This window comes from Pseudonaja textilis, chromosome 12 (genome assembly GCF_049901715.1).
Source record: "Pseudonaja textilis isolate UNSWEBS1 chromosome 12, rPseTex1.2, whole genome shotgun sequence".
Classification (NCBI taxonomy): Eukaryota; Metazoa; Chordata; class Lepidosauria; order Squamata; family Elapidae; genus Pseudonaja; species Pseudonaja textilis.
The window spans coordinates 6,306,820-6,334,401 of record NC_142001.1 but is presented as its reverse complement, the minus strand read 5'-3'; the positions used below and the strand labels follow the sequence as shown (position 1 = coordinate 6,334,401).

Below are 27,582 nucleotides of genomic sequence, written 5' to 3'. Positions count from 1 at the left end.
GTGCCCTTTTAAACAGTCTTAAACAGTCTTCCCAGCTGTAGCCCATGAAGGGGATCAAGGCTCTTTCCTCTCTTGTAAGCCACATTGCTTCCTTCTCCATTCTTCCCTGCGTGCCCTAGGATGGCCCTGGGTCCTCCTCTGAATGCCCAGCCAGATGGTGCCCTTTTCCCTTTTCTTCCACAGCCACTGGATCCACATTCCCACTCCCTGTCAGCTGTTCAATTCCCCCCTCAGAATCGGACTCCAACAAGGGCATGGCACAAAATGTCTTCTAGCAAAAAAAAGAAAGTCCAATCACTTTTTGAAAGAAAGGACCTTTGAGTTCTCTGCAAAAGGGTGGTGAAGAAGAGGAATTCTTACAAATCCCCTGGGAGCCATTGGTGCTTTGCGATTGGGTGAGGAGCACAACAGAGATGCATTGTGTGTGAAAACAGTAGCGAGGGTATGTTTCTTGTCTGTCATGTAAGTCATTGTCCAATGATAGAACCTCATGAGATTCTCTGAAGACCCAAGACCCTTGAATTGGGCAGCCTTCGTTCCATCCGGGGGTGGGATTCAACTGGTGTTACTCCCGGTTCGACAATTACATTTTGCTGTGCGCGTGTGTACTACTCCATAAGCTGTGCCACCCAGACAGCTGATAAGTGCTGCGTGTGGGTGCACAGCAATTTGAAAAACCACTTATTTACTGTGCCACGCAAAGCAGCTGAGGTTGAAAAAGCAGGAAATAAAGGTCAGGTAACAGCCCAAACAGCAGCAGACACAGAACCGGTTCTGTGTCTGCTGCTCTTCAGAGCTACCGGTTCTATAGAGCTGGGCAGAACCGGTAGCATCCCACCCCTGGTTCCATCCCTTTCTGAACCCAACCCAGAAGAAGAAAATTCCACCCAACTTAAGGTTCCCTCTTCTCAATGAACCAAGTGCAGAAATATTGCATGTCCTCGCCGATTCCTTGTTTGCAAAGAAGCCCCAGAACCTTGTTGCAATTGTTACCAGAGGCTACAATGCATGTCCTCTCCTGGAACTAATAAGCTGTAATTAAAGCAAAACCCCATGATCAAAATGACCAAGAGAAGGAATTGAGAATGAAAGAAAATCCCTCTCCTCTAATGCAAGCAGACAAAGCATCAAAAGACCCAAGTTCCTCATCTAGAATTCTCATTGGAAAAGGTTTATAAAATCATAAACTCAATCCAGGAATGCTTGTCATCATTTTAATAAAGTCCCTGGCCTTTATTTTTTAAACTATGTTCCTGTATTAACAATCCCAAAGGCTGTTTGTTCATCTGTTGATATAAAGTGCCTGTCCTGTCTGCTTAATCTTTGACAGACAGCCCCAATTGTCTGCAAAATCCTTTACAACAAAGAGCTAGAAGGTCTGCGGTCAAGCTGAGATCCATCATTCATTGGGACTTCCTGTCCCTCTGTGGCTGGAATTCACGATGGTGCAGAATATTCAATTGTGTATCAGGCTGAGGCTTAAGCCAGGCCCTTTGTACACCCACATCTGAGGTCTGGTCAAAGATTTCACCTGTCAAGATTTTATATTCATTTGCTGGTTGATGAGAGGCAGAAGGAAGTACGGCTGCCTCAGATGGCTGGGAGCTACTGTGCAACTATCAACAATCTGGCTCCGATCACAAGATAACCACCCCAACCTGGGACTTTCCACAGCTCCGGGGAGGTTGATATGGGCCATCAAAAACTGCTCTCCAAAATAATAATAAAATATTTCAAGAAAACCAAAAGCCAATGGAGATCACCATGGGAAAAGGAGAAACTTCTCAATACTTGGCACATAATATTATTGTACAAGGACACCTAATGCAACCGAAGCCTTTGATGAGTTCAAAGCTACATTTCAGTTATGTCAATATCCCGCCCTACACACCCAAAAAGAATGTGAAGTATTCCTTAGTATTTGCAGAAGAGATCTAAGAAAAATGGATTAAAAATTAGAAGGACTAAAGATGATCTTTGATGAATCCAGTCAAGGGAATTAGGTGGTCTAGAATCTTTTCATGATAGTCAACAGATCACCCCAGCAAGCTCATAACCAGAGTGCAACAATGTCATTCTTCTCTTCACCAATGGGCCTCAGCAGCCATTAGTTACGATGTTATGTGGACAATGCTCAAAGGTACTTTTAAAATCTTAATTTTAACCTTCTTGAGAATGTCTACATATTTTTCTTGGCAGTATTTTTAATATTCTGTGTAAACTGTACACTATAAACTATAAGAAACCATTTTGGTCTAGTGGTGAAGGCACCAGATCTGAAACCAGGAGAATGTGAATTCTAGTCCCATCTTAGGCAGGAAAGCTGACTGGGTGACCTTGAGCCATCAACCCTCCATTGGGAGGAAATGTCAAATGTCTTCTGAAAAACCTTGCCAAGAAAACTGGAGGGACTTGTTCATGTACTCACTACGAATCAAGAATGACTCAAAGACAAAGTAAGAGACAGTCTTGTCTAGTGGCTAGAAACCAGGAGGTAGTGAGTTTTACTTCCTGGTAGCCTTTTAAACCTTTGGCATGAAAGCTGGCTGGGTGATTTTGGGCCAGTTACTCCCTCTCAGCCCAATCTACCTCAGAGGATTATTATTGTGGGGAAAATATGGGGAGAGAGGAATATTAGATATTGTTCATTGTTCTGAGTTATTTGCAGAAATAATACTCGTGGGGTTAAAAAAAGTCTAAAAATAAATAGGACACCTTATAAGACCATACCTGGAATATTGTTTAATGGTCACCACATTACAAAAAAGATGTTGAGACTTTGGAAAAAGTGCAAAGAACAACAACTAAGATGATTAACGGCTTGGAGACTAAAACATATGAAGAACGGTTATAGGAATTGGGTCTGGCTAGTGTAGAAAAAAGAAGGACTGGGCGGGGGGTCATAATAGCACTATTTCAGTATTTGAAGGGCTGTCACAAAGAGGAGCAGGTCAACTTATTTTCCAAAGCACCAGAAGGCAGGACAAGAAACAATGGATGGAAATTAATCAAGGAGAGAAGCAACTTAGAACCAAGGATAAACTTCCGAACGGTGAGAACAATTAACCAGTGGAACAGAAGTTGCCTCCAGAAGTTGTAGATGCTTCATCACTGGAGGATTTTAAGAAGAGACTGGACAGCCGCTTGTCTGAAATGCTTACAGGGTCTGCTGCTTGAGCAATGGATTGGACTAAAACACCTCCAAGGTGCATTCCAGCTATATTCTGATTGATTAGTTCAGTGACTTCGGTTATCATGGTTGTTTTCTAATATGCATTTTTCCATCACTAAGAAATCTCCATAATTGATGACTTTTTGTTCTTAAAAGAAAAAAAAAATAGATGTTCCTATAGAAAAGCCAGTGAGGATAAAAAGATGAATGAAAGACAATCACCCACATTATTTGGCCATGTTATAATTAAATAAATGTAAGAACAGATATTTCTCTCAAGGAGTTTCACTTAAACTCTTTCCTTTTCAGAAAGTGATGTCCAAGGAAAATTCTATCTGATCAAATTGAATAAAATTTTACAAGAATATATACCTACACCCAATTTTCCTACTTACTCAAATGATACACAATCTCATAAATTGACATTTCTGTTCAGATGCTGTAGCACTGTTGATAAGATTCATTTCTCATGTATTTCCTCAGCTAGAAAAGGCTGGAAAGATACTTTCTCTGAAGGCACAAGTAGTCTAATTCCATCATTTCAAACTCAGCTCATACTTCAACTCATGTCCAGCAACATTTATTTCAAGCTCAACCCTGGGTATCAAAACCAGATGCTTCTAGACCATTTGGAATGCTATACCATAGATTTGCATATGCTGCTAATTTAATATGCATGTCTGATGCCAAGGCATTCCAAATGAGGTCAAACATTCACAGAACGAAGTCACTGTTGGCCCTTTATGGAACTGAAATATGGTTTATGGCAATATTAGGACTGTCTGTTTATCTGTCTGTCTGTCTGTCGGTCTGTAGGACACCAACATCAATGATGAATGTCAATGTCCTTGGTCAAGCAAAGGACAATTTGAGACATGGATTGGTGCAGTGGTTAAGGTGCTGGCCTAGACCAGGAAACTGAGAGTTCTAGTCCCATTCTAGGCATGAAAGACAGTTGGGTAACTTTAAGCCAATCACCAGGAGTCAGTGAGTTCTAGTCCTGTCTTAGGCATGAAAACCAGCTGGATGACTTTAGGTCAATCATACTCAGCCCAACCCATCTCACAGGGTTGTTGTTGGGTGCAAAATAGGAAGAGGAAGAATTATTAGGTACTTTCCCCATCTTGAATTATTTATATTGATAACAAAATGAAGTAAATAAAATAAACTTGCACCCAGGACAGTCACAACAAATCCCCTTCACTCATCTCACCGAAGCTAGTGGCTTCAGAAATCTCACAGTAAGTAGCTGCATGATCAGAAAACAATTTGAGCACCTATCAGGAGGTAGGGCATTTTTTTCCCTAAGAAATTCTGTGAGATAGGTTGTGCTGAGAAGGATGGATTTCAAATCACCCAGTGTGAGAGACTGCAGGGAGGTTGGGAGGCTAATGGAAAGAATGTTAAACATAAACAACCGAGAGATAGGAAAGGAGCCATTGGTAGCTTATCTCATAAATAGCCACTAAGTCCAGGTGGTAAGAAACATTCAAACATTCAGAGAATCTCTTTCTTAATGAACTCCCTAAATAATAAGGGTGGCAAATTCCTCTGGCAGTTTCCAAGACTCCATATTTACCTCTAATGCTAGCAATAAAGAATGTTCAAGTCTCAGGCCCCAAACCAAGAATGACACAAGGTCAATCTTTCAAGCTGAGTTCTTCATTATTTCACAGTTAGTTAACATCTTCAAACTGAAGATTCTACTATCTGCATCTACGATATATTAATGAAGTATTGAAGAGGTTGTCTCTACAGTACCCTCTTTCTGTCACAGGTGACATATGTACTGAGCTATATCTGAGTCTTTTGGAGCACAAATCTCTTGGGAAGCCACCTCCTGACTATATACCATCATATCAAACTTGTACAATTCTTACCTTCTGAAAATTGCCCAGCTATTTTCCTCAAAGAGCTAAAATCCAATAAGCTTCCATAGCAGGATAGACTAGAAACTGAAGCTCCACACTTGTAACCCAACTCCAACATCTCTACACAACACTACCATCTGTGTTGAGAAAGAGGAGGTGGTCCAAAGTTTCCCAGGGATCTTCTGTGGCTGAGAGGGGTCCACAATTGGGATTTCACCACTTTTTCAGCTCAACACCTTCACCACTGTCTCACAATGGCTCTCTTGAAGGCAAACAAGTATACACCAGGGCTATTCCACCTCTAGGTGCTAGTTTAGTTAGAAAGGGACAACAGTAATCCAGACAGTAATCCAAACAGTAATTCAGAAATGACGGGCCTGAAGTTCCTCTTTTGAGGAAAGACACGCTTAGTCTTGATTTGTTAGTATTAACCAAAGTTTTAACAAAACATTGCCTACATTTTGGACCAGATATGGAATTACAGCTCATTTGAAAATAAAAGTAAACACTTCCAATCTAATCCTCAGAAAAAGGAAAGAGGGAACTATGCATGTCCAGAGTTGCAGGTCAAAGACCCTGTAGAAATCATAATTTCCTATCTTGGCTTAGTATTCTTGTGCACTGAATGACACTATTATTTCCTCTCTGGTATAGCAAATGATTAAAGCTACATTTGTGAATTGTCTAGAAAATTGCTAATACTGACTGAGGGATAAATAGATTAAGTGGCCGGATAAACAACTGCAGTGGATTAATAGCTCACTTTTAATTGTACACTGACTTCCTCTCTCTTCTTTCAATAAGTCCAAGAGGATGCGTTCAAAAACTCCCGGGGTGAGTAGAATATTCTAGAATACAGTTTCAACCCATTTTCAGTTCAATTTGAATCACTACTATAGATTCTGTAAAAAGTGAGTAAGGAAAAAAGCTTACAGGCAGTCCTAGTTTAGCGGCTAGTTTGTAGTTATGACAGTGATAAAAAAATAGTTTTATCATCAATCCTCTCATTTATGACCTTTTCAGGTCTGTAAAGCAAAAGAAAATTGAAGTGAGATCATAAACACAGTTGTGGTTTTACTCAGTGGCCAAGTTGCCTGCCCCAATCATGGTTGCTAAACTCTTCTGAAGAGTTACGCAATGGCACAGAGGCACGCAATGTAACCATCTATTTACACATAAATGGAAAAGGGTTGTAATCAGATATATTCACAGTGCTTTACAGCCTTCTCTAAATGGTTTACAGAGTCAGCAACTTGCCCCCAAGAATCTGGGTCCTCATTTTACCAACCTTGGAAGGATGGAAGGTTGAATCAACCTTGAGCAAGTCAGGATCGAATTGCTGGCAGTGGGCAGAATTAGCCTGCCACACTGTATTCTAATCACTGTGCTACCACATCTCCATGCAAGATATGCATTTCTTGTTAGGAAATATGTAACAAGAAGTGGCAAATGTGCTTTGAAGCAACAATTTCACTCAACAATGCCTACCACGGGGCACACTGGCTCCCCTAAGTAAATTTCTCATGCTAAAGATGAAAAATTGGTGTCTGGGTCTTCGAAAAACCCCATTTACTTCTTCCAACCTCCAAGACAACAAAGTCCCAAACAGCAGGAACCTATTTGGCAAGTCAGTCATTCTCATAAACAGCAATTACATTTTGAGTCTGGGTGGATGACTGGAGTTGTATTCCAACACCTCAACAAAATAGGGACAGCTGCCCCTTTGCAACCACACTTTCACAAAAACCCCAAGAAAAAGGGGAAAAGTGGGGGGGGGATATGAACGTTTCCGCTTCAACTTTTTATACATTTGGAACATCAATGTAAACTTTCCCATCAATTCCACAGGTGTCCTTCATCTGAAAAACGCATCCACCCACCCAAAATGCAGAGTCAACAAGCCAACTCTTTTATAAATATTAAGAAAATGCTAGCTTCCTTCACTGGAGAAGTCATCTCCTTGAGGGACATCAATTCTTCTAACAATATTCTGTTTGTTCAACTAACTGCTGCCAATATCTGGTCTATTTGATTGGGTTTGCTGAAAGTTTAATGAAGTCTTCTCCATCCTATATTCTCTAAATTCCCAACAATGGCCATGATGGATATCTCATTCTGAAAAGAGGAGTTTGCATATGGAATTAGGAGCGGGGGTCAAAGTAATTGGGGGGAAAATGTAGGAATAAACAAGGAAAGGTCTTGGTTGTCCTGACTTCACAACCACATTTTCTTGGCGAGTCAAGCCCTTCAAGGTAGACTAAACTAGGAAACCCATGTCATGCATACTAAGATTACGATTATCATACGGTTCTAGTAGCAGAATCTTGCAAATCTGATGTGCTTCCCTTCCTCCCTTTAACTTCAGAAGAAATAGGGTGGGTCTTGTCTGAGAAGTTTCCTCAGATGATCTTTCTGCCCCAGACTGCAATTTCTTTTATCTGACTATTGTCTGGGAGGCAGTTCTTTCTCCTGTTCCTCAAGGCTATTCCTTCTTCCCATTACAGAGAGTGACCCCACTATAGTATAACTGTCAGGGTTACAGCAATTGGCCCTCCTTAAATCATGAGCTTCGAGCCAAGCTTTAAAAGCATCCAAAATATTTATTAGGAGCAACATGGCAGCATTGACCCATATGAAGCCAACTCTGCCACATGTAATTTACATTCACCACCTGTGACTCTGTTTCCCACTCCTCCCTGGGCGTGTCATAAATCAGATTCTCCAAAGCACATTCACCTGGCTGGGTGCCATCAATCACATTCTCCAATGAAGGATTTTGGGGGGCAGAAGATCCAGTAACCTAGGCTACAATCTTTGTAAGATAAGTGTGGAATGTACTTCTGGTTTTAATTGCCGTATTGCTCCTTCAGGTTCCCCCCCCCCCCATCTGCTTATGGCAACTTGAAAACAGGCATAGGAATGCTTTACTAGTTGACAATAATTCTAGTTGCAATAAGTCCTTTTGAACATGTAAAATCCCAAGTGGTATTTTGGAACAGAAATGGAGGTAGAAAATAGCAAGAGCACTTAGACTTATATACTGCCCTATATAAGGATTTACAGCATTCTCCGGATGGTTGTCAGCAATGTCAGCATATTGCCCCCAACAATCTGGGTCCTCATTTTATCAACCTTGGAAGGATGGAAGGCTGAGTCAACCTCGAGCCCCATCAGGATCGACCTCCAGACTGTGGGCAGTTTGACTGCACTATTGCAATCTAACCACTGTGCCACCAGGGCTCCTTTTGTGCAGAATAGCTGTGCAGATGCCTCCAGGCAGAAGAAGCTTAAGTTAAGTCCCACCTTCTATTTCTTTAGGCTGTTCTTATCCACTGCCTAGAGCAGACCTGGGCATTTTACAGTCCCTGGGCCACATTTGGCCCAACTGAAAATTATGTATGTGGTTGCATGCATGCCTATGCATCTTCACAGCCCCAATGGTTCGACCCCAGTTCTGGATTCTACCAGTTCGGCCCAGTTCAGGCGAACCGGTAGTAAAAATGCTACCTTTAGGCCGAACGGGTAGTAAAAAAAACAGCTACCTGTTCGGCCTAACAGGTATTTCTTTCTTTTCTTTCCTCCTGACGATCAGCTGTTCTGACAATCAGCTGTGCCGGGATCCCCCTCGCTGGTCTTACTGTTTTGCCCAGGAGGCTTCCCTGAGGCCCAGGAGGCCAAAAAACCCTGGAGCGCATGGGGGGGGGGTGCTACACACCCCAAAAAGCCACGCCCACACAGTCACATGGCCACGCCCACCTAGCCACACCCACAGAACCAGTATTAAAAAAATTTGCATCCCACCCCTGTTCGAGCCTCCAAAATAGTCCCAGTTTCTCATGCTTGGGAAAATTAATTGCACACACCTTTCCTAGAGGTACCAGTTAGATATGAAGACTTCGCTTGGTATCTATCCAATTTTCTTTACCCACCTGATTTTAAAAGACTTTTAGTGCCTGCCTTTAATTCAAGGGTTCCCAAACCCTGGTCTGTAGACTGGCAGCGCTCCGTAGCCTGCGAAGGAGCAGATCCACACAAGCAAGCAAAGCCCCATCTGTGCACATGCAGGATATAAGCAGCATGTGAAACCACAACTGACGGTCCATGGAAAAAATCGCCTTCCACAGAACCCAAACGGTTGCGGGGAGCACCGCTTTAAAGGAAGGTCGATGTGCTGCAAGGCGAAACATCAACCTGGTTAGGTTGCAGCGGCATTTTCCAAAAATAAAAAGGAAATACTAAAAATGGAAAAAAGAACTTTCGGGAGGACTAAGTCAGAACAACAAGGCATCTCATTCCAAGTACCTGAAGAGAGGGAGGCTGAGGAACTAAAACATCCTTGATTTTTCTATTGCTTTTTTTGTTTGTAGTAGTTTTTTTTCTTAATGTGGTACCTGAGCTGGTTTTCTTAAATTATTTCAAGTGGTTTGTTTAAGGCTGGCTTCTCTGTTTGTGTTTTGTCTGGACATTTGGCTTTTCACACAGGTGACTGCATGTTGTACCCGAGAGAGTTGTTAGCGTGTAACATTCCATTTTGGCCCTGGAGCTAAAACCCTTCTACTCTGCATGTAGCTGCGTGCGCGGTGTAAGTGGACATTCTGCTGCTCTCTCTTTTTTAAAAAATAAGAGCCTAAAGCAGAAACGGAATCTTGGCTCTAACATCAAGTTGCATATTTAAATCATAAATCCTTCTTCCCAGAGGACAAGGAGGTCACACGTGGAGAAGGACTGTGCCCTACTCTCCACGTTCCCATTAAACCCCAAGGAAAGATTAGGAAAGGTTTCTTTCCATGGGCTTTTTCAGTTGGAATGTTCCTCTCACTGTTAAAAGGGAATATTGGAGAAACATTGGGGAATTTCTCCTTTAGAAGAGGATATTTGTAACTCAGGGTTGAGCCAAGGAGTTCTTAGTTCTTTCTGTGCTTGCTTGTTTTCTTGTAGATGTTTCATTGCCCAACTAGGTAACATCATTAGTGTTGCCAATAGTAAGGAGCGCTGCTGTTGTCAGTTTATACCTATTGACTTGCCTGCCTGTGTGGGTAGGGACTTAGAGATTCTTTGGCTGGGCTGTTTATTGATGGCCCTTTGGAAGTTTCTTGATTGGGGTATTGCTTATTTGATCTTGTTAACCTTGTAGTTAATCTATGCTGATCGGGAAGTGCTGATTGCTGATGGAGAAATGCTGGAGTCTTTTGGTTCCTTTGGGGGCTGGTTTATTGTCTCTTTTGCATAGTCTGTAGATGTTGTTAATGTCTATGTGTCTGTTGATGGCTGATTTGTCAGAGAGCCAGGCTTCTAGAAATTCCCTGCAATTTTTGGACTTGGCCTGATCTCGGATTGTCACATTTTCCAAATTGAAACTATGGTTAAATCTGTTAATATGTTGTAAAGTCAAAAAACCAGCCGCCTGTAAATATAGCGGAGCAGGGGTGTTAAACTCACAGGCGGGATGCGTCACGTGCTGGCCCTGCCCACACCTGGTTTAGCGAAGGGGGGGAAAGTCCTGATATGTCACATGACAATGTGAGTTTGACACCCCAGTAGTAGAGCATTTGAAAAGGTCATTTGCACCTTGTTTAAACTAGTTGATTCAACTCCCAGAAAATGTGATACTTTAAAGCAGCGTTCTTTAAACATTTTGCTCTAAGTACCCTTTCCTATTTTTTAAAAAAATTATTGGTGGGCCCCAAAAGACCGTTTATGAATTTTATGAGTTAAATGTATCAATTATGTTACATTTATCAATTAAAATAATGAAATTGAATTCATACAACTAGTGTATTCAAAGTAAAAATGGATGCATTTGTAGAACATTTATGAAATCATGTAAACACAATAATAAACCTATTAGATGCTAGAATCAATAAATTATTTTTCATGAAAAAAGCTTATGTCTAACAAAAATAATCATGAGTAAATGGCATTGTTTTAAATATTTGAAAATATCTTTCCGTACCTGGCAAGTAGTTTTTATTTCATGGGTTCCTGAAAGGGTTTTGATGAGATTTCCAGGACATTTAAAGAAACACTGCTTTAAAGGAAACATTACAAACCTATCAATACATTTTGATATCGAACATATATCTGTTAGGTGACTCTGCAGTCTAGTTTTGGAAAGAATCCATAGCATCATCAATTTATGGAACTGAAAAGGTCCCCATGAATAGGTCACTTCACTCTAATCTAGAGTGTGGTGTTTCTTCTCTCTGTGTACTTGTCGTTCCAGCTAACACAGCAAGGTCTCTGGAGCCCAATAAAATCAAGTTCAGGAAAACCACATAAACCACAGTGCTTGTTATTAATCAAGTAAAATTAATACACTCCCTTGGGGTTCCTCTGCCTCATTTCTGCTGCCAATGTTCTGGGAGGTTTGGATTTGGAAGTGGTTAAAAAGTGCCCATAAGGATTCAAATTCTTTCTCTTACACATATGAGTTGTTTAGGGTTGGGTTTTTTAAACTTCAAGGACAAACATTTTTCTGAATAAACACAAGCATACAACTTCACCCGTTGATTACAGGTAGTCCTTGACACTGCAAATATGATTATTAATATAATATCTGTAGCAAAAGGAGTGATGTTAAGAATATAGAGATTGACATAAAAATAACATCCTGTAATATCGAATAATCAAGACTGATAATTTATCAAAATATGTGTATTAATATCAAATTTTATAAAATTGTCAATTGTATTATATATGAAGAATATTGTCATATTTGATTTAAAATGTGAGACACTCTACAACCACACTGTTTACACGATACACTTGTTGAAACAAAAAATAAAAAATTTATTGCAAAAAACCCCCACCATCTCTTAACATCAAAATGAACCTTATTTAAAATCCTTTGTTAAAGCACATTGACTGGATTTTTGTAATCAAAAGGTTTGATGAATTGATAATTTTAGATTCTTCCAGTGTTTTTCCTTTCAACCTTTCAACTCCAGCCATTTGCGCCTAATCATAATGCTGCTCAAAAGCATGCTTGTGTTTTTACATTACTTAGCTTACAGTAGCATAGACCTATTTTAAAAGAATTGGCCATAAATATCATCAGAAATGTTATTTAGAGGCAATCCTTATTTTCAAAAGAATTTAAGAAATCTATAATGAAGAAAATGAGGCTAAGGAAGTAGGTGGTTGATCATGGCAACCTTGTAAACAGGAAGCAGAGGGAAAATTTCAACCAACAACTTTCACAGATGAATGCTAAGCCTCTCAAGGCCAATGTAGACCCAATAGCTTTCCATTTTTTTGGCACTGAGTCTAAACTCTCTGATAATTGTTTTATTGTGATTTTAAGGCCTCCTAATTGTGTGTTAGCAAGAATAATATGCCAGCATTTCTTAAAGCATGCTGTCAAACCTGTTTAACATTTGATCATGAACCTTCAGTGTCAATATGACAACATAATAAACTGTGTTACATCACAGCATGTCTGGTTTTCTCTACTTTCTGTCATGTTGAATGTGAAGAATTGGGGGTAAAGGGTGGCTAAAGAAGAAAAAAAGCAGGTTATACCAAGCATCTGATTTAAATTTATCCAATTTGGGTTGCCAACCGCCATGGTTAATTTTCCCTCTAATAGAAACCTAAAGCTGTCAAAAATGTTCATTTCTGCTGCATAATTGGGTGGCTGTCATTTCTTTTAAAAAAAGACATGACTCTTGCCAATCACATCTGCAAGTGGATTACTTATACTTTGATGGATATTCCTGGAAAGTAGATTAAATAATGTTCTGCTCTCTTTTTGAGTCTGCATGGTTCCTACTCCATATAGGAAAACTCTGTTGTGCCATTTGCTCAATGCAGGCATTGTCAGCCTTCAAGAAATAAGATAGGTAAGAATTACTTCGGAGCAGTTTCCTTTATTGTTGCTCAGCCATCAACAGAAATCTGGCCAAACTAAAGCAACTATTTCCATCATTGGCCCAAGGTTGCTTGGGATCATTACAGAATGTCTCCTTCAGTTTCTGATTCAAGATTGTTGACATGTCTTTGTATCTCCTGAATACATACATTTTCATTGTTTACTCTCCTCATCTGAGACATGAATGTACATTCAAAGACACAATTTCTGTTCAAATAAGGGTGAAAAGACCCACAACAGCCATCGGAAACACTGTCACTGCAAGACAAATCTTCAACTTCTATACTGTCTAATGCATCAGTTCTGTCATTTTTCTATACAGTAGTGCTAAGCAAGACTGCTGCACCCCTTTTAGCAAATATATTTTATTAATTTATTTAGTAGATTTATTGCCCATTTTGTCTTGATTTAGGAAATATACCGACAAGCATACCAGATTATCAAAGCCACTGCAATATTGGGAGGTACTCCAATCTGCACAAATCTCCATTTTTTTATTTTTCTTGGAAAAAACATGCTTTGCATTATGCTAGCCAACATTATTTTTTCTAGAAATATCCATAAACTTGATCTTTGTTCCGAGCCAACTGGCAACCAAGCAAAATTTGGGAATTAACCAGTTGGGAATTAACCAATTAACCAAATAGAATACTCTTTTAAATCTGGAGGTTTCAGGGGGTGGTTCCAGAATGTCATAGTTTTCAATAATCAATTCTGAATAACTAATCTCAGGAGAAAAGCTATCCCTGTGTTTGTGTGATGTGTTCCCTTCCTTCTGCCTCTTCCTATTTCCTGAATGAATTCACGTACCATGTGAAGTCATGCTTTGTTTAACGATGATTTATTGAACCAGCCTACAGTTGGCTGGCTTTATATGACACATTAAGCCGTAACACATGTTCTACAAATGCTGAGCCCCCAAACCAGCAAGTCACATTGCGCCTTAGCCTGCTGCATAATGAAGGGCACAGATCGTGAAATACACCGGGATCCAATCAAAGTAGTTTAACTGTTCCCCCTGAAGTGGCTAAATCAAGTTTTATCATGACTTGATCGGAACTGATGTACGTGCCATTGACAGAAGCCTGGTTGAGGATCGAGAGAGAAAGGACATTCTGTTTTTTTGATTCAACGTCGTCCAGATCTACATGTGATCTGGAACACATTTATGGCAGAAAAACACTCTTTTCAGAATTTCACAATGGGAACTGTGCATAAAAACAGAGATCAAGGGAAAAAAAGCTCAACAACACTTTATATTCAGGGAAAATGTGGATGAAGAAATTGTTGGGAAATTATGATCTACAGTGTCTGTTTCACATAATTTTCTTTTTTAAAATCCAAGTATGTATATTGACATTGGATTCAGGCTGAAATAAAGTTACAAACAGAAAAATAAAGGTCCCCAGAGTTAACCCGACTCAGAGATATTTATAAACGAAACAGAAGAGCCAAATTTTGTACAGATTGATATCAGAGTCTCTTAATTGAGCATTCAGTTCAATATAGCATTCTACGCTAAATAGAGATAGCCCATTAACAAATAATGTGAAGTAGAAGCTATTTATTTTCAGAGCAAATAAACAAAGGATGTGCCAGGATATTCACAGAGATTAAGAATATTTTTCTTCTACTGGAACTCAGAATCATCAAAAAAAAAAAAAAAAAAGTCCAACAAGAAAACAGAAAATAAACAGAAAGAACATTTTTGGTACCGATAATTTATCATGCTACTAATTAATGCTTAAACTGTTTTAACTTTAATCTTTCCATTGCAAAAACCTGTTATGATGAAAATTAAACTAAAAGGAGTTTTATTTTTTTTTAAGGAATTCACTTCAACTGAGGAATTTAGTTCAACTGGGAACTACACAAACCACGTTCACATCTTGGGGCACTGCAACTGTCATAAGTACATGCCAGTTGCCAAGCACCTGGATTTTGATCACATGACCACAGGGATACTGCAACAGTGGAAGTGTGAAAAACTGTCATCAGTCACTTTTTTTCAGTGCCATCATAATTTCAAACGGTCGCTCAATGAATGGTTACCTGTGTAAATCTAGGACTCTGCTTGGTCTTCTTATCTACCTTGTCCTTCCTTACAATGCTAACAGCCTTAACTGCAAAGCAGACCAAAAGCCACACGTGAAGGTAATTACAAATTTAATGTGCATCCTTTCCTTTCCTTCTGTTTGGAGCTTAAAGACACTGAGTTTGTCAGCTGGAAAGTTGACAGCCTGGGTTTGAGACCCGAGCAACACCTGTTGGAGTGAGCCCCCATTCTTGCCCCAGCTCCTGCCCACCTAGCAGTTCTAAAGCAAGCAAATGCAAGTAGATAAATAGGTACCACTTCGGTGGGAAGAAACTGTGTTCTGTGCGCCTCGGCATGTAGTCTTTACCTTCTACCTTCTCTTCTCCCAGCACAAATCAATCCTCAATTCAATTCAATTTAGTTTATTACAGTCATAGACCAGAGACCGGAACAAATATAAACACCCGGTAAATATACAATGAAAAATTCTAGTATAAAATAATAAATAACTAAAATCTTTGATTAAATCTAGCCTGTCAATTATGCATGATCTAACTATACCAAAATTACAATCCATAAACTGTGTGGCCCATTGTCAGTTTAATACTAAAAGGGAAAGGAATAAACAGTTCAAAGGGTTTGCCACATTTGTTGTATAAAATAACTATGGTGGAGTAGACACGTGTTTCCGATGAACCCCCAGTGCTGCTGCGCAGAATCTGGTCACCTGCGCTGTAGTTACGGACAGTCCGTCCTTAAGCAGCTACTGGAGATAAACAGTATTGGAACGGCCAGGATACCTAGCAGTTATTGGCAGAATATGGTTTTTTCCAACTCTCTGAGTAAAAGGAACAGCAAAGGAGTATGTGACGCACAGTCTCCACCTCTCCTGAGCCACAGGAACAGAGTCTTTCAGTCAATAACACAAATCGATTGTTTTTGTCCACCAGGCAAAGGTTCTGGTGTCCCTTTGGTCTACTCAGTTCATCTACCAGCATGTAAAGACAGAAGTTGCAGGCATGGTCAGCCTTGCAGAAAAAACCCTTGAAGAGCAACAGATGGCGTTCCAGAAGCTGTTTGGCCTCGCTCCCAAGCTTTCAGTTTGCAAACTAAAACACTTGGAGAGGTCCTCATTTTTGTATGGGAAAGATTTTAAAATTTGTTTCAGCACCGACAAACCACATGCAGGCAGCTGCATGGCAAGGAGAACTTGTTCTTTTGCCCAAAAACCTGGATTTTCATTGATTTTGGTCCACGAAAGCATTCTGTAGCTTTTAGACGGGATAAAAACACTTCAACCTGATGCGCCCTTATAAATACAGCTCACTAATATTTCTACACCTGAAAAAAGTAATATATTAAAATTAAGGGTGAGGATTATAAAATGTCTAATATTCTAGGCAGATCATAAATGGAGGGTCTTCGCATCTTGATAAAAATTATGTGCCACCAATGTAAAACCTCAAAATGGTTTTTCTTTCTGTGTCAGGAAGACTTGCTGAATTATTAAAAGAATATTTCCTGTACTTTTCTATTTTTTTCCCAAGAAAATTTCTTAGAACTTTTTTTACCATAACTGTATATTTTTTCTTTATGTTCAATAATAAAAGCAAATATACATACACACATATAAACATGCATGTATACATAAAATGGGGAATTCAAACTAAAAGAATATCTATACCGACATTTAATCTCATTTTGTATTATATATAGGGTTTCAATTGGCAAATTTTCAGTCTTTGGGGAGAAATATAACGACAGCCAGTTCTGGTTCTGTTAGCTTTATTAAGTCTTGGTGAATATTTTTAATAATCTCATTTTTTAAAAAGTGCAAAATCAGGAATCTGTGTCAGTCACTATTTTGGAGCAAGTTTCTTGTTTATTTTAAACTGGGATCTGGATGATGAGAACATCTGCAAAGCTTAGCATTGGTTAACAAATATTACTGTATATCTTTGAATGATTAATAGTAGGGAAGATTGGAAGGTCCATCATAACCTGATATGGAAGGAGAAATAGCCCAAAGAGCAATAAAAGATTTTTATTATTATTATTATTTGGAGATTCTTGGTGTTTAATGACAAAAAAAGAATGTTTTCTAGAACGGACTTTGGCTTCTGCTGTATTCAAAGATCCAGGTCCTATAGTTTGTATCAACAAGCTAAGCTTGAGTAAAATCTATAGACATCACTTATGCTGTTGATATCTTTTAACTTTGTGTATCTTATAGGAGGAAGCAGGTCCTAATCAATAAAGGTATCTTGTTCATTTATTAAAAAGAGGGGCGTCACATGATCACATGAATTCAGCTGCATCACACTGCATTAAATTATTCTGAGCAAATAAATTGAGGTGCCCGACCCCCAAATCCCTCTTCAACAACAGGAAGTCTTGAGTCAACGGGAAATCAATGGGCAGACTTGGGGAATGAAATCATTCTAATACAGTACATGGAATCATGGGAGATCCCTTAGCCCAAGAATAGGCACTATCTTCTCTATTGTAGCTCTCTTGGTTTCCACCATCTTTCACCCAAGATACCATGAATAGGAAAGACAAAGGTTGTTGTTGTGGCTCCGATTCCTGAGCCTGTGCTGTTAGAGGAAGAGGACTTGGAAGATGAGGAGGAGGAACTGGGAATGCCTTCCTCCCCAGGACCTTCCTCCCTGATAATGCCTCAGGTTTCATCAGACAACTGAGAGGAACAGCCTGAGATTAATCAGGAGGAAGGCATATTGGAGCAGCCCCTGACAGGGAGTCAAGAGGACGAATGTTGGCTTGATCCTAAGCAGCGTCGTAGGGAGAAACATGAGCAGCAACATAGGAGGCGTGGGAGGGTCAGAGAATGAGCTGAATCATTAAGCCACACCCCACAGGGGATAAAAGTGGGTGTGTTGTCGGCTGGAACTTTGTACAGGACAAAGTTTGATCTTACTTCAGGTTTTCTTTGTGAATGAGTTTTGTGGTCTGCCTTGTAATTTTCTGTAAGTAGCTTTTTACTTGTTATCAGTTCGGATTGGCAGGCAGAGCGTGTTGGAATGCCAAGGACGTTATCAGTTCCAAAGAATTAACTCTGTGAAGTCCGAGCCAGCCTGCCTGCCTGTGTTTGTGTGAGTTTGTACTCTTTCATCTTTTGGGAAAGAAGAAAGGTGAGACAGAACAGGTTGTCATCTGAAATCTTTAAAGGCATCCAGTTAAATATTGTTGCTGTAGATTAAATATTGGTAGATTCCCAAGCAGAAATGGGTTCCTAGTTCTTCTCCAGTAGTTCTTATGTCACAGAACAGAGAACATCAGAGTTGGAAGGGACCGTGGAGGTCTTCTAGTCCAGCTCCTGCTCAGGCAGGAAACCCTATACCATTTCAGACAAATGGCTGTCCAATCTTTTCTTTAAAGCCTCCACTGATAGAGTATCCACAACTTCTGAAGGGAAGCTGTTCCACTGATTAATTGTTCTAACTGTGAGGTAATTTCTCCTTAATTCGAGGTTGGCTCTCTCCTTGATTAGTTTCCATCCACTGTTTCTTGTCCTGCCTTCTGGTGCTTTGCAAAATAGATTGAGCTCCTCTGATTTCGGGCAGCCTTGTCAACTATTGGAAGATGGCTACTTGCTCTGAATCCCCATCTTACAATGCCCAGATCTCTTAAGGTTCACCATGATCCAGGTGGCCTCCCATACAAAACAGGAATGCAAAAAAGCAGTTGCTACATTTCTGTGCGAAATTCTGCTTTCTGCAGAATTCAGTGTTCTACATTATTGTCTCCTTTGAAGGCCCTATACTTCACCCACATCCCAAAGCTTAAGGAGTCCTTTTGACCAAAATAATACCCAGATGTTTGAGAGCAAACTTAGAGCACCAAAGCTTCACCTTGAAGATGTTTCAGTGAACATACTCCCCCTAGGTTTGCAAACCTGCCACACAACCTACAGGTTTAGTTCTAACTGTACAATTTCACTTGAAGGACTGGGCAACAGCTGCGGCATTCCATGTTGTATTGTTCAACTCATGGCAAGAGCTGCTGTATGCGTGGGAGCAGAGAAACGGACACCAATTACTTAATGTCCCACTTGGCAACATAAAGCATTTTTGCAAATGATAAAGTTTGGATCTTTTTGAACTTACTAAAAATAACACCAGCCAAGTCCTTTTGTTGTGAATTATTATTACCTCATTTTCACCTGACGTTTTGCTCTAGACCTGTCAAGTAACAGTTCACAGATGCTGAAGATTGCTTAATTTTGAAGATTCTTCAATCTTATTTCTCCCCTGGGAAATATTCCTCAAATTTACCCATAGGAAGGGAAGCATGATTTTTATTTGCTTGATTAAAATCCCACTGACAAATATAGAAAAGATTTAACATTTGTTACTGATTAGAAGCCTCTAATAGTGAGAAAATATTATCTCAAGGGGTAGGGATGGGCTGGCAATCTTTCCTCAGGAATTAAAAAAAAAATGCAACAATGACTGTATTTGAAAGACCACAGAAGAAAAACAGGCAGAATCAAGAACATTTAATAAAAGAGGAAAATGGCACGGGATTGATGTTTTAGGTCGCAGAAAGAAATGGCTTTTTGAAGGGATTTAGGCCTCAACAAAGGAGATGAGCAGTTTAATTTGCATAATGTCAGAATATTTGAATCAAAGCTTTCTGAAGTTGTAGGTACAGAAGTTGTAGGTGGCGCAGTGGTTAGAGTGCAGGACTGCAGGCTGCTTCTGCTGATTGCCGACTGACTGCAATTTGGCAGTTCAAAACTCACCTGGCTCAAGGTTGACTCAGCCTTCCACTCTTCTGAGGTTGGTAAAATGAGGATCCCAATTGTTGGGGGCAATATGCTAACTTTGTAAACTGCTTAGAGAGGGCTGTAAAGCCCTGTAAAGCGGTATATAAATCTAAATGCAATTGCTATTGCTATTCATCACTGGAAGTTTTTAAGAAACCTGTCTGAAATGGCATATGGTCTCCTGCTTGAGTTGGGGGTTGGACTAGAAGACCTCCAAGGTCCCTTCTAACTCTATTATGATTGAAAGCTTCGGACTGTAGTCCTCACACTTCCCTCTGCTTGGAGATCTGCACTGTTTCCATGAAAGCATGAAATCTATAGAGTTGTGCTGATAATGTATTTTACTGGTTGCACTTCACAAATCAGCCAGAATCTTAAAGTAGAGGTGATATACCAATGAAGGTAATTAAAAAAAACAAATAGAACTGGAACTGTAGTCACACTTCATTCTAATGTGCCTGGCTTCAGTTTATTGTGTGCTTTGTAAAACATTTAGTGGATTGAGCAAATCTATCCAATTGTTGCTTAATCAATAAATTACAGTTTTCTATGTTATGACATCATGTGTGAAGACTAGAAGATCTAAGGTTAGATGCCAACAGACTGTGATCACACAGGTCCATTATGTAAGATTTGAACTTGAAGATGTATACATCTCTCTCTCTCTCTCTCCCCCTCCCTCCATGTGTACAAACAGACACACAGATATCTGTCTCTCTCTAATGCATGCACAAACAAAATGGGGATTTGTTGTTGGCAATTGATATTCTTCTACTTTGCTATCACTCTTCTAATACTTAAATAAATCCAGTTTACCAAAGAGTCATGTCCTTGAATCTCTGCCTACTAAACTGAAGTCTGAGCAACAAGATGGACGAAACCCGACACTGTCCATATTAACAGCCATAAAAGTTCACAACTTATCCAGCTATTTGAATTGGGGGATAAAGGAACAAATTATCCACTTTTAGATCTTCAGTCTGACCTTCTCATTCCTGGGAGACATTTATGGACCCCTCTCTCATTTTGCTGCCTTTATGAGCTTAGGATCTTGACTGTTGATCAATTTCCAACCACATAATTTCTGGTCCTTTGGTTGCTACTAGGACCTCAGTCATGTCCTTCATTACTGATCGCTGAGATTCTACCAGAGATTAAAAATTAAAGAGCCAGAGAAGGAAAAAAAAAAAAAACCAACAGCAGCCCAGTTCACACATCAGGGCAAGCTAACACCATAATGAATATTACAGTTGAACTCTAATGTGTGAATCCAGTTCTAAGTTGAAGAGCTTTGTAGAAAAAAAATAGGACTTCAACATCATCTTGAGCCAGTGTGTCTTGAATAATATCACAGTTGTTTGAGGTTACCAAACAAGCTAAACCAATAGTAGAGCAACCAAGATGATTAGAGGACTGGAGGCTAAAACATACGATGAACGGTTGCAGGAACCAGGTATGGCTAGTCTAGTGAAGAGAAGGACCAGGAGAGACAGGAGAGCAGTCTTCCAACGTTTGAGGGGCTGCCACAGAGAGGAGGAAGGTGTCAAGCTATTTTCCAAGGCACCCGAAGGCCAGACAAGGAATAATGGATGGAAACTGAACAAGGAGAGATTCAACTTGGAAATGAGAAATTTTCTGTCAGTGAGAGCCATCAACCAATGCAACAGAAGTTGCCTTCGGAAGTTGTGGGAGCTTCATCAGCAGAGGCTTTCAAGAAGAGATTGGACTGCCATCTGTCAGAAATGGTGTAGGGTCTCCCGCTTGGGCAGGGGGTAGATGACTACAAAGTCCCTTTCAACTCTGTTAATCTGTATATATCTGTATATAATAAAGCAGTCTTGGGCATTTTACAGCCCCTGAGCCACATCTGGCTCTTTGGCTGGCCATGTCCAGCCTGCACAAGAGGTCAATTGGAAGTTAGAAATAAAATATAAATAACCTGCAGGAGGAGGAGAAGAAGAAGCTGACTCAGATCTGGTTATGTTCACCTCTTTGGTCAGCTGGCAGCCTTGAGAGGGCGAGGAGAGAAAGGCCTTTTCTGCGCCTGCATAGCGCATGGAGCAGCCCGAGAAGGTGGTGATGGCGGTTATCACGTGAGGGAACCCAGACTTGGCCATTCATTGCTGCTTCTGTCAAAGCACGGCCTTGTGGGTGAGCAAGTGGAGTGCAGCTGGGAGCTATTAGCTTGGCCCTATACAACAGTTCCAGTTTCTCATGGAGACCCCTTTGGGAAAGTTAATTGCTCACCCTGCCATAAAAGCGCGGTTTAGAACAGGGGTCTCCCCAACCTTGGCAACTTTAAGCCTGGTGGTCTTCAACTCCCCAAATTCCCCAGCCAGCTTTGCTATGTTCGAAAACTGTACACAGTCTCAGAAACTGATCTGATCTGATTATTTCTCTTTTTTTAAAAAATGTTTAACCCTTCGGTCACATAATACATGTTCTCAAATATTGTGCAAGGTATCTTGACAGCGTTTAAATAATTGAACTCAGTATTAAAGAATCAATGAAATATTAATGAAATAAAAGATTTCCTAGCTGGCTCATAGTCAACCCTGGCAGGGGCACCTGCAAAAGAATTTTAGAAAGTCAAGGTAATCCTCAACTTACAAGGGTTCATTTGGTGACCCTTCGAAGCTAACAACGTCACTGAGAAAAGTGACTTATGATCATTTTTTACACAACCGTTTCAGCTTCCCCGTGGTCTCATGATCAAAATTTGGGTGCTTTGGCCATTGCTTCATATTTATGACGATTGCAGTGTCCTGAGCTTTGCTGGCTGGGGAATTCTTGGAGTAGAAGTTGCCACGGTTGGAGACTCCTAGTTTAGAAGACACACAACCAGGGGTGGGATTCAAGATTTTTAACTGGTTCTGTGGGTGTGGCTTAGGTGGTGGATGTGGTTTGGTGGTCACGTGACTGGGTGGACATGGCTTGGTGATCATGTTATTGGCCGGGTGTGGCCAATTCAATATCACTCACTTCAAGGCACGCATCTCCTCACCTGGCATCTCATGACTGTGGGGATACTGCAACAGTTGTAAGTGTGAAAAATGGTCATAAGTCACTTTTTTCAGTGCCATTGTAACTTTGAATGGTCACTCCACACAAGCAAAGTACTAGCAAAGGAGGGGGGAAAAGCTCCAGAGAGGTTCTTGAGACAGGAAGTCTAGTCCTGCCAAGAATGTAATAAGGGTTAATGGAGAGGCAGTTTCTATAAGCAACACCAGAATGTTACCTTCCTACCTTCCTTACAGGATTAGGCCAGTGATTTCTTCTAACAACCAGTTCTCTGAACTGCTTAAAACGTTAACAACCGGTTCTAGCGAATAGGTGAGAACTGGTAGAATCCCACCCCTGCACACAACGGTTACTTTTTTATAGCTCACTTAGCCACCCTTTATTATTGTCATGCCCATGTTGGAGTCTGATTCCGAGAGGGAGGTCAAACAACTGCCAGGGAGTGGGAGTGTGGCTCCGCTGGCTCTGGAGGAAACTAGGGAAGGATACAGTCCAGCTGGGCATTCAGAGGAAGACCCAGGCCCACCCTCTCTTCATCCTAGGGCACGAAGGGAGGAACGGATAAAGGAGCAACGTGGAGTATGGGGGAGAAAAGGGCCCTGATTCCCTTCATTAGCTGCAGCTGGGAAAACAGGATTTTAAAAGGGTTTTTGTACACAGAACCTTGCTGGAAGCAAAGCGTGAATTTATCTTTGTCAAGTCCTATCTGGGTTCTGGCGTCCTCCCAACTCTATGTGTTTCGTTATCTTTTGAGTTCTGCAATTCCTTATCCTGCCCTGTCTCATTAATTGCTGGAGCGTAGTTTGTGTTGGTTTTTATTTATAATTTATATGTACTTTTGGTTCGAACTAAATTTCTTCCCTTTAAAAACTGTTCTTGGGAGAGTTTTTTCTCCAGCCGATGATAACTGGACATTGGAGGCCAAGTTGGAGGAATTAAAGGGACTTTACCTACTTGTGTGACGCTGTTGCTTTTGCGCCATGCCCCGGGTCATCACAATTATGTACAAGCCAGGCTCACCAGCTGTGTGGGCGAATCTGCATACCGTTAACCTGATCTTTTAATGTCTTGAAAACAGCACAGTTGGGGAACGTTAACGCTTTGTTTCTGTTCTTATTCTGATCTTATTTTAAAAGCAATAAAAATAAATAATTAAAAAAATACAGCCTTCCAGATGCTTCCCTCTTTTTTCTTTTTTCCTTTAATGGGAACCTACTCAAGAATGTCAGGTGGAGGAGAATGCAGGGACCAAGGCTGCATAAAGTTGAAGGTCAAAAGGGGGATTGATAAATGAGTGGAAAAATCAGGCGCGGCAGTTGGACAGTTTGAAATTACACCAAAATTTCAGCTTGAACTGAGCACTGTTTCTCCTCTTCTCAGGCTCTTCCACACCCAGGGACCATAGAGACTTTTTGCAAACTTCCTTCGGCACAGAATGTTCAATCAACACCTATCCTCCTCCTGTACTTGTTGGTGGTGGAAAGAATGCTCCCTGCTCTCAAGGATGGTGACCTCTGGCACTGGGAGGACATCGCCAGCTGTATAATCACTGGGATGGGAGAAGGAAGATATTATAAAAATGATGAATCTTCCCGCCCGGAGCCATAGCAGAGGACCAAAAGCTGACAGCAAAAAACAAAACTGGGGCCCCCCATCACCCTCCCCCATGGGAATTCCCAGGAGAGCAAGGATTTCTCTACCCATTTGGAGGATATTTTGGGGGCGGATCCTGGCCTGCCTCCAATTCCACCATATTTGTGAGGTCCTTGGTGTTCTCTGGGCTTGATGGTTTTCTTTCAGACATTTCATCACTACACTAGGTAATATCACCCCACTGTTCAATCTTGGACTACAAATATTCTCTTCTACGGATCCCACCACACTTGAACCTGAGGATCTCCTGGCCTCTTCTCTGATTGGACCTCTCTTTCGGTGGTGGGATTCTGCCGGTTCAAGCGAACCAGTAGTAAAAAATGCTACGGTTTGGCCGAACCGGTAGTAAAAAAAAAACAGCTACTGGTTCAGCTAAAGCCGTATTTTCTTTTCCTCCCAATGATTAGCTGTTCCAGCGATCAGCTGTGCGGGGATCCCCGTCGCTGTCTTACTGCTTTGCCTTGGAGGCTTCCCTGGGGCCCAGGAGGCCAAAAAAGAAAAAAAATGACACATGCGTGTGGGGGTTGCTGCACAAAAAAAGAAGCCACACCCGCCCAGTCACATGGCCACTCCTACCTAGCCATGCCCACAAAACCAGTAATAAAAATATTTGCATCCCACCCCTGTTCTCTTTGTATTATAAAGAAGCTGCATTACATCAAGAGAAGAAGGCTGATGATCCAGACATCTCTGGAAAGAAACACAGACCGCATTTTGGATACAGAGAGAGTCCATGTTAAGAGATCTATATGGAATCATAAAAAAATAAACTTCTTGGAAATGAGAAAAAAAAATCTAATATGATAAATGTCTTTATACAGCCAACCCAAGTTGTGTAATCGTTGAAAATTGCTGCATTTCCTAGAACTCTTCGTCAGGTCGCATACATCTGAATGATTCTTCCAGATAAACAGTTCTAAGAAAGGCATGGGTTTACGATTGTGTAACTTCAGCTGGCCTAATTGATTAGTGCAAAAAAGCTTTCAGGGAGGTATGTACGTACATTAAGGTTTGACACACACACACACAAAACACAGAAATATCATTGGACTACCTTGCAGTTGGTGTAAATTGATCCTATTTGACTGGCTTTGCATGACAAACTAAGGTGGAAGCTATGGTTATAAAACCCTGCTATCTGGATTCACACAACACAGCAAGCCATAATCCCGCAACAGCAATATGTGAATCCATGCACGAGCTTATGAGCTGCAGAAACAGTCATGTTGGTATACATTCAGGTGAATGGAGATTTTGATCCACTTTAACACAGAAAGCATGATGTTTGGAAAGAGTTGGTAAGATAATAACTTTTTCTTCTTCTGAGATATACCTATAAGGAATACCGAAGACACTAGGATATTTAATGAGATTCAGAGTTGAAAAATGGAAAAATACGGTCAGAAACAGTAGCAAATTCAAATTCACTCCAACGGGTGGCAACTCCAAGCTAAAAAGGATCCATTTCTACCACGAAGAAGGGGTTAAAAGGTTTGGCCGACAGTAATCCAGTAGATACATCTGTACAGTGCACTAAATTTTAATAAAGAGACCACCAACATTGGGATCCACCCTTTTTATGCCGTGGGGGACAGATCAGGAATTTCTGCTTTTAACCCAACATTGTAACATCCAAACTTAGAAAACAGTCATTTATACTTGAAATCTAGCGGGTGGAAAACCCAGGTAAAATGACACCAATTTTGCATTTGGGAAATTATTATAGAAACTATTTCTCTCCACTTCCCAGAAATTTAGAGTCTAGGATCACAGCACACTGCTAAAGAAACAAACATTCAGATTACCAAAAAAGAAAAAAGAAAAGAAAAAAAGGACAGAGTTTGGAATCTGTCCGTAAGGCAATAAAGGTATTTGCAGCTATATCAGATAGGAATGACCACCAATTTGGAAGGTTTTTACAAGAGAGTTCAGCCAATTCATGGAATAATCATATGGTGCAATTGGGGCCGCAATGGCTCAGTGGTTAAAGTGCTTGTTAGCCAACCTCATTATACTCTATACATTGTACCCTGACATTAAAGGTAATAATAAAGTTCAAGACCTGAGTACCACACAATGGGGTGAGCTCCCATTCCTTGCCCCGGCTCCTGCCCATCTACCAGTTTGAAAGCATACAAATGCAAGTAGATAAATAAGTACCACTTCAGTGGGAAGGTAACAGTATTCAATGTGCCTCGGCATACAGCCATGCTGGCCACATGACCACAGAAAATGTCTTTGGTCAACCCTGGGCTCCCTTGGCCAAGAAATGGAGATGAGCACCTCACCCTAGCGTCAAACACGACTGGACAGGGAAACTTACCCCTCAATCTGTTGTCAGAATTAAAGTGAGGTACGAGGGCAACTGTGTCCTGCTTGTGTATCTCTCAGAGTTAGGAGTCTGAGGCTCATCATAGCTCCTGTACATACCAGAAAACTACATTTCCCCCCTTATGGTCCACTAGAACATCGCCTTGCTTACACCAAATGTTTCAGCCCACCCATCAAGCAGCAATGAGCTGTAAGTGCAGCCAACAGAGGAAGGAGGGATCATCTCAGTAACAGGAAGAGTTGTGACCTACACTGACTTCCCAGAGACTTATAAATCATGTACTACTTCCTATGTACATGCAGATTAATCAACATTATTCTTTTCCCCTGTTCACTGGCTGCCTTCGATGAAATCTCTGTAGATGGGCTGCAGGGCTTCCATGGGAAATTCTCAAGAGTTGGCTGGATCCAGCCTTTCTCCTTCAGCTGTTCTTCTTCACAGCTCTTGCCTTAATGCTCCGGGCATTAAGGATCTCCGTGTTTTCTTCAAGGCCAAAATGAGGTGAAGGCTGTTCTTCATCAAACTAAAAAGGAGCCATTTACAATTGTTGGAAATTCACTTCCTTCTATCCAGGACATGACAAATAGGGGCTGCTTGACAGGGGCCAACAGTTATCTTTTTTCTGTTATGTATTCAAAATGGACTGTGATTAATATGTGTGTGTGTGTGTGTGTGTGTGTGTGTGTGTGTATGTGTATGTATATGTATATATATATATATATGTGTGTGTGTGTGTGTGTGTGTGTGTGTGTGTGTGTGTGTGCATGTATATGTATGATTATATATTTATTTTCTTTTAAGAGTGGGCATCAGAATTTCAATTTTTTAATATGTGCCAG

At 40.7% G+C, this 27,582-nt stretch overlaps 1 protein-coding gene across 2 annotated transcripts in view; it reads right to left on the bottom strand.

Annotated features, from left to right (window-relative positions):
* COL4A6 (collagen type IV alpha 6 chain) overlaps nucleotides 1–27,582 on the bottom strand; it is a 182,497-nt gene that overhangs the window by 95,189 nt on the left and 59,726 nt on the right. The window lies entirely within an intron of this gene.